Source organism: Tursiops truncatus, chromosome 4 (genome assembly GCF_011762595.2).
Source record: "Tursiops truncatus isolate mTurTru1 chromosome 4, mTurTru1.mat.Y, whole genome shotgun sequence".
NCBI classification, from domain to species: Eukaryota; Metazoa; Chordata; class Mammalia; order Artiodactyla; family Delphinidae; genus Tursiops; species Tursiops truncatus.
The window spans coordinates 123,695,163-123,703,003 of record NC_047037.1 but is presented as its reverse complement, the minus strand read 5'-3'; the positions used below and the strand labels follow the sequence as shown (position 1 = coordinate 123,703,003).

Genomic DNA, 7,841 nt, shown 5'->3' with positions numbered 1-7,841 from the left:
TTGATCATCCTCATTATAATTATTCTGAATTCTTTTTCTGGAAGGTTGCTTATCTCCACTTCATTTAGTTGTTTTTCTGGGGTTTTATCTTGTTCCTTCATCTGGTAAATAGTCCTCTACCTTTTCATTTTGTCTGTCTTTCTGTGAATTTGTTTTTTGTTCCACAGGATGCAGGATTGTAGTTTTTCTTGCTTATGCCCTCTGGTGGATGAGGCTATCTAAGAGACTTGTGCAAGCTTTCTTATGGGAGGGACTGGGGGTGGGTAAAGCTGGGTGTTGCTCTGGTTGGCAGAGCTCAGTAAAACTTTAATCTGCTCGTTTGCTGATGGGTGAGGCTGTGTTCCATCCTTCTTGGTTGTTTGGTCTGAGATGACCCTGCACTGGAGCTTACCCAATTCTTTGAAGGGGCTAATGGTAGACACTGGGAGAGCTCACATTAAGGAGTACTTCACAGAACTTCTGCTACTAGTGTGCTTGTCCCCACAGTGAGCCACAACCACCACCACCCCCGCCTCTGCAGGAGACCCTCCAACACTAGCAGTTAGGTCTGGTTCAGGCTCCTATGGGGTCACTGTTTCCCTCTCCTGGGTCCTGATGTGCACACTACTTTGTGTGTGCCCTCCAAGAGTGGAGTCTCTATTTCCTCCAGTCCTGTCAAAGTCCTGCAATCAAATACCGCTAGCTTTCAAAGTCTGATTCTCTAGGAATTGGTCCTCCTGTTGCTGGACCCCCAGGTTGGGAAGCCTGACTTGTGGTTCAGAACCTTCACTCTAATCGGTGGACTTCTGAGGTATAAGTATTCTCCAGTTTGTAAGTCATCCACCCAGTGGTCATGGGATTTTATTTTATTGTGATTGCACTCCTCCTACCATTTAATTGAAGCTTTTCCTTTGTCTTTGGATATGGAGTATCTTTTCTGGTGAGTTCCAGTGTTTCCTTGTTGATGATTGCTCAGCAATTAGTTGTGATTATAGTGCTCTTGCAAGAGGGAGTGAGCTCACGTCCTTCTACTCTGCCATCTTGAACCAATCTCCTCCATCCCAAGAGACTTTTCTAACCTAAGAAATTGACATCGACATCCTTGTTAGAAACCAACCTAACATTCAAACATGTGAACCCAGACATGAAAGTAATTAACCCTCATGGATCCATCATTGACCTCTTAGGAATAGATGTTGGGTGGATAAATCTTCCCCCTTCAATGCTGCAGGTAACCAGTTCTAAGAGGCATTCCATAAGGCTCTTCAAGAGGTCACAGGTAAGATCTAACACTAGTCAACCTTTGCAGTGACCAATGCAGTAACTCATCTTGAGGTAGGAGATAGATGGGTCCCAGGCTGAACAGCTGCAGTTTGTCCCCTGTGGACAGAAACTCCAAGATGAAGAGGAGGAGGAGCTAAGCCCTGCCCAGATAAGAGACCACACATTTTTCATTCTCGAGGTCAAGGAGAGCTTTCCGACTACACATGCACAGAAAGGCTCCTTGGAGCTCAAAAAGGGAAGGGGTGCCACCCCATAGTAAGTGACGTCAACTATCCATAGGCCCATTTGTTGGAATCCATCTTGACTAAGAGATGCACATGCATACATGAGAGGACCCTGAGACAAACCAAATACAGACTCAGAACCAGGCAAAGCAAGATGATTGGCCAAAGGAAACCCTGAAGAAATGGCCCATATAAATGATTCAAAGTACCGTGAGGGCACGACCCTCTCTCTCTGAGTCCATCCATGTGTCTATCCACAGGTACCCTTTCTCCTTCTAATAAACACTTTACTTGTTTCACTTATTTCCCATCTCTATGTGGAATTTCATTTCTACACAGCTGATGGGCCAGGGCCTCGTCAGTGGCCACTGGTTCCTGGTGGTCTAGTAGCTAGGATTTAGCACTCTCACTGCCTTGGCCTGACTTCAGTCTCTGGCTGGGAACTGAAAACCTGCCTCAAGCTGCTGCAGGCCAAGGTCAGCCAAGATCAATACTTGTAATGTTTTTCTCTTATTCCCTGTCCCTCAATCCTGTTTTTTGTGATGACATTCCAAATATACTTCCTGTACTACAAACCTTTGTTTTTGGCCCCCCCTTTTTTTTTTTTTGACCAAAACTATACCTGCCTTCAAATACTTTAGCAGATACCATATATTAAATATCTTTCAGAAAATTCATAGGACACATTTAGCATAATGGGAATTTTAAGAAGTCCAACAGTTAATAAATATGTTAATTTTTAATTTACTTTGTTTAAACTTGAATTTTCCTACCTTTTTTAAATCACAAAGCCTTCCTTTCCTTGACATAATATCTTTCGACATCCTAACACTAAAAACATGTTAATGACCAGGAAACTGACCATGTAGTTCTTTTATCATTCCATCATATTATTCACTGAGCCATGAGAAGTTTCCTTCACTATCTTAACTTTTATTATATTATTGAGAACCATGATTTTTGCTGTGGATTAAGCAAATCCACTCATATATCCTATATGTCTTTAAGGACATTATTTGAAGGCTTTCATAATTCTACCTTTAGTTGCAAACACCAGCTTCAAAACCTGGGAGAATGGGCTTCCCTGGTGGCGCAGTGGTTGAGAGTCCGCCTGCCGATGCAGGGGACACGGGTTCGTGCCCCGGTCCGGGAGGATCCCACATGGCGCGGAGCGGCTGGGCCTGTGAGCCATGGCCACTGAGCCGGCGCGTCCAGAGCCTGTGCTCCGCAACGGGAGAGCTCACAACAGTGAGAGGCCCACATACCGCAAAAAAAAAAAAAAAAAAAAAAAAAAAAAAACCTGGGAGAAGATGATAAGAATTAAAGTTAATTTAAAAAAAAAAAGAAAAAAAGGGAGATAGTTGAATGATTATTATATGTAAGGTCAATTGGACAAATTAAAAAAAGAAAAAAAAAAAGATCATTTCTTTCCCCAAGAAATCACAAATATTAAACAAACTGTCAAATTTATGTTCATTAGTATTAGATGTTAATAATCATGTTTCCTTTTCTCCAGACAGCTTAGCCTTTCATGCTCCTTTGGAATTATGTGATTTGCTTTGTCAATGAAATATGAGTATCACTGATATACATTATTTTTCTCCATACTTGATAATTGTGGAGCACAAATTGATATGAAGGAGTTATATGACTGAAACAGCCTACATCAAACAAACAAACAAAAAAGCTTTCGTTAAGTCATTAAAATCCTAACGCTAGTTATTGCAGCTTGACCTAGCCTATCTTGATCTATGGAATAATTTGAAAGTATGATAGAATAAATGCAACCAGATTTAACCTGAGGTAACTTCTAAATAAATTATTAATTCCTTCTCATGAAAATATTTTTTGAGTGTTAATTATGAGACAGGTCCTCTTGTGAGCACTGCAGCTTGATTGGAGATCAAAACAATGTTTCTGTTCTCATGCAGTTTATTCCTTAGAGGAACACAGACAATAAACTAATAAATAGACAACCACCAACAAGGTGGTTTTAAATTACTTTTGATTATTAAGAAAAATAGCAGCAGGGACTATAATGGAAATGCTGGGGGTCCAGAAGCAGGGAACTTCAGTTACTCCTGGAAGGCCTCCTGGAGAAGAAGGTGTGACCTGAATGATAAGAAGTGATATTCTCCTCTGAAAGAAACTACAACTCCTAGGAGAAATGGCTAATTCTAGGGCTGGAGCAAGGGAAATACAAGATGAGTTTGGAGCCTCATGTAGTACCTCAAAATAAGGAAGTGCTCAAAAAAATTTTAAAGGATGAAGACATTCAAAGAGTTACTGGAGACAGTCTGAAAGAGTTCCCAAGCTTAAAAAGATTGAGCAACAAATAAATAATATAGTACTGGATTATAACTTAAGGTGTAAGTTACTTATTGAATCCATAATGGTGTAAAAAAATGATTGAATAAATAGAGAAGGGAAATATTTTCCTTACAGAAGAATTCTACATGATAGAGAGACAGTGTTATGGTCTGAATTGTGTCTCTCCATAATTTATATGTTGAAATCCTAGCTTTCAGCATCTCAGAATGTGACTGTATTTAGAAATAAGGCCTTAAAGTGGTGATTAATGTAGGGGAGGAAAAAAAAAATCTCTTCCTCTCTCCTCTTAAAACCAATGTCTGTGGCTAGCAAATCAAACTGATAAAAGATTAACAAAAGAAAAACAATGTTATCTATACAGATTCTCATGGGAGTATGCAAAGTAAAACATAACTCAAGGAGGCAGCCAGCTTATATAATATTTTAGTGTAAACAAGGGGAAATGGAATTTTGGGCTTTTGGGTTGAGAAGGCAAATTATGGGAGGGTGAGGGAAGGAAATCTATGGTAAATAAAGGTTGTCTTGAAATTTAGATTAGAGTCTCTTAGATGACATGAGGTGTCCCTGGACTAGCCCGTTTTCCTGGTATAGAGATATCTTTACAAATAGAAATTTTCCTTATAAATGTAAATTTATTTTAAAAAGGAGACATTTATAATTTATTTTTAAGTAGTTGGGGAGAGGTAAATAACTTTTGCTGTGTCTGCCGGTGCTCAAATGGTTTTATCTCCACATAATTCATATGCCAAGGATGCATATTTTGGGGTGGGATATTCAAATACATTTCATTAAATTAAAATGAGACCTTTAGGGTGGCTCTTAATTCAATATGACTTTATTAAAAAAAAAAGAGTGAGATTAAGATACACAGAGAGAGATATCAGGGACACAGAGGAACAACCATGTAAAGAGGCAGCAAGAAGGTGTCTATCTGCAGGCCAAGGCGAGAGACAGTCTCAGGGGAAACCAACCCTGCCAGCACCAGCACCTTGACCTTGGAATTCCAGCCTCCAGAACTGTGAGAAAATACATTTCTGTTGTTTAAGCCACCCAGTCTGTGGTACTTTGTTAGGGCAACCCTAGAAAATGAACATATATATGTATATACATAATTTTATCTATATCAGTATCTATCTATCTATATCTAATCTAAAAAGAGACAGAGGGACAGAGAGAAACAGAGAAAGAAAAACAATTCACCTCCCAGAGGCAGAACTTAATCTTCCACCCTGAATGTGGGGGGAAATTAATAGCTTGGTGCCACAAAAGAGAATATCAAAAGGAAAAAAGAAATAATAACTTTACCATGGAGAAACCTGACAAACACTACTTTAACCAAGTGATCTAGTTTGACAGCACTGATAGTGTTGTGTTGCTGACACATATCTACTGATCGAGGTAATGAAAAGGATACTTCATCTCTATTCTTTCCCCAAACCCCCTAACTCCTGTCTAATAATGAGAAAAACATCAGACAAATACAGTGAAGGACAACATACCTGAACAGAACTCAAAACCACCAAGGTCATCAAAAGAAGAAAACCTATGAAATCATCATAGACCAGAGGAAGCTAAGGAGACATGATGAATAAATGCAATGTGGTGTCCTCAATAGAATTCTGGAACAGAAAAGGGAAATTAATGGAAAAACTGGTGAAATCTAAGCACATTGAAAAGTTCAGTTTATAAAAATGTATGACTGTTGGTTTCTTAGTTGTGACAGTGTAACATGGTTACATACAAAGCTATATGCAATGACACAGTCTAGTCAAATTCTGACGTCCTCCAGATAGAATCATAATTAATTATGGCTAGGTTTGAGCTGGTGATAATTTATAGAAAAATGTATTATTTGCTGATGACCAAATGATCAATATCTTTCTAGTTCAGATCTCTTTTCTGGAACAAGAATCTTGTATGAGAAAAGTAGGTATTTTGCTTCTATATTTACTGAAATACTCTACTGCAAAGAATTCTGTATTCAGGAACATCTGGTGCAAAAGGACATCTTGGTTCAAGATTTCTCAGCCTTCATCACATTTTGTTACTTTAATAAAATGAAGTATATTCCTTTGTCTTCCTCTCAATATTCTGCCTAATCCAAAAATGGCCCTCTAGCGCTTCACTGGCTGAATAGAAATACCATCATTTTATTCAGAATGAACATAGGCCAATGGTTGTACCTCTCGTTACATATGATCTTTGGAATGACTGGTGAGAGCCTAAGAAGTAATATATCTTTATCATAACTAGTCTGAAGATACTTTTTCATGTCCTTGGTCCAATAATTCTAATAGATATATCACTATTTCCCACTCATTCAAACTCAAGCATGAATCTCATCTGAACCCCTTCTTATCCAATGACCCTTACACTTGATTCTTCACTTCTAAATATTCCTTCTTGTATTTATTGAAATAAGTAATTTATTTTCTTATTCAGTTCCTCATTTCTCATTTTCCAATATGTTTTTATTGAAGTGATGTATGGATGTGTGCACGTGTATATGCTTGTCAAAAGGGTTAAATTTAAATAAATAAATGTTGGAGATCGTACGGAGATCGTACAGACTCTATGATCTAACATATTAATATAAAATTTGAAGCTTTCTCTGCCCCTGTGCTCAGAACAGTATGAACGTTCAGCTACTGTGACAAGATTCTAATTACCTGTTTGACATTCCCAATGTTTTAACACTGTATACTCTTTTTTTTTTTTTTTTTTTTTTTTTGCGGTACGCGGGCCTCTCACTGTTGTGGCCTCTCCCGTTGTGGAGCACAGGCTCCGAACACTCAGGCTCAGTGGCCATGGCTCACGGACCCAGCCGCTCCGCGTCACGTGGGATCTTCCCGGACCGGGGCACGAACGATGCCCTTTGCATCGGCAGGTGGACTCTCAACCACTGTGCCACCAGGGAAGCCCTAACACTGGGCTACTCTTGTAAGGCACTTCAACAAATAGAAGTATCTACACATACGGCTCAGAAATCCTACTTTTATAAATGGAAGAATAGAATTAATTTTCTTTCCTGCTCAAAAATTTACTCCTTCCATGAAATCTACACAGGTATCTTTTATTTAGTCCCTGGAGGATATCTATCACCTCTCCCTGCCCATCAAGGAATCTGAGATCACTGAGTTTTTCCTGAAAGTGTTCCTGAAGGAGGAGATTCTGAAGAGTATACCTGTGCAAAAGCAGATCTACACTGGCCAGCAGACCAGGTTCAAGGCATTTATCACCATTGGGAATTACAACAACATGTTATTCTGGGTGTTAAGTGCTCCAAAGAGGGAGCCATTGCAATTTATGGGGCCATTATTCCAGCCAAGGTCGCCATACTCTCTGTGCAACAAGATAGTGGGGGGACGAGATTGGCAAGCCCTGCACCGACCCTTGCAAAGTAACCCACTGCTGTGTCTCTGTGCTGGTATACCTCTTCCCCACCCACAGAGGAACTGGAATAGTCTCAGCCCCTGTGCCCAAGAAATTGCAGTTGATGGCTAGTATCAATGACTGCTACATCTCAGCCAGGGGCTGCAGTACCACCATGGATAACTTCACCAAATCCACCTTCCACACGACATCTCCAAGACCTACAACTATCTCATCCCATCCTCTGGAAAGAGACTGTGTTCACTAAGCCTCCCTATCAGGAATTCACTGACCATCTTGTAAAGACCCACACCACAGTTTCCACATAGAGGACCTAGGCTCCAGCTGTGGCCACCTGTAATAAACTATATAGGAAAAGAATCTGAAAAAGAATGGATATATGTATATGTATAACTGAAACACTTTCCTGTACACCTGAAACTAATACAACATTATAAATCAACACTATTCCAATATAAAATAAAAATTAAAAAAAAAATCATGCCATAAACAAAATATTAAAATGTAAAAATAAAACGAGTGTGGTCTTTTGCTCACTTTAGGCATTATATTTAAACAGGAGTATGATTCAAATTAACAAAAATCTAAGATAAATTGTCTATAAACAAAAACCAAAGAATGTTTGGCAAA

The 7,841-nt window shown here is 39.2% G+C and overlaps 1 pseudogene; it reads left to right on the top strand.

Moving 5' to 3' along the window:
• The first annotated feature begins 1,123 nt into the window (after positions 1-1,123).
• LOC101333159 (small ribosomal subunit protein uS5 pseudogene) lies at positions 1,124-7,576 on the top strand (annotated as a pseudogene).
• The last annotated feature ends 265 nt before the right edge of the window (positions 7,577-7,841 follow it).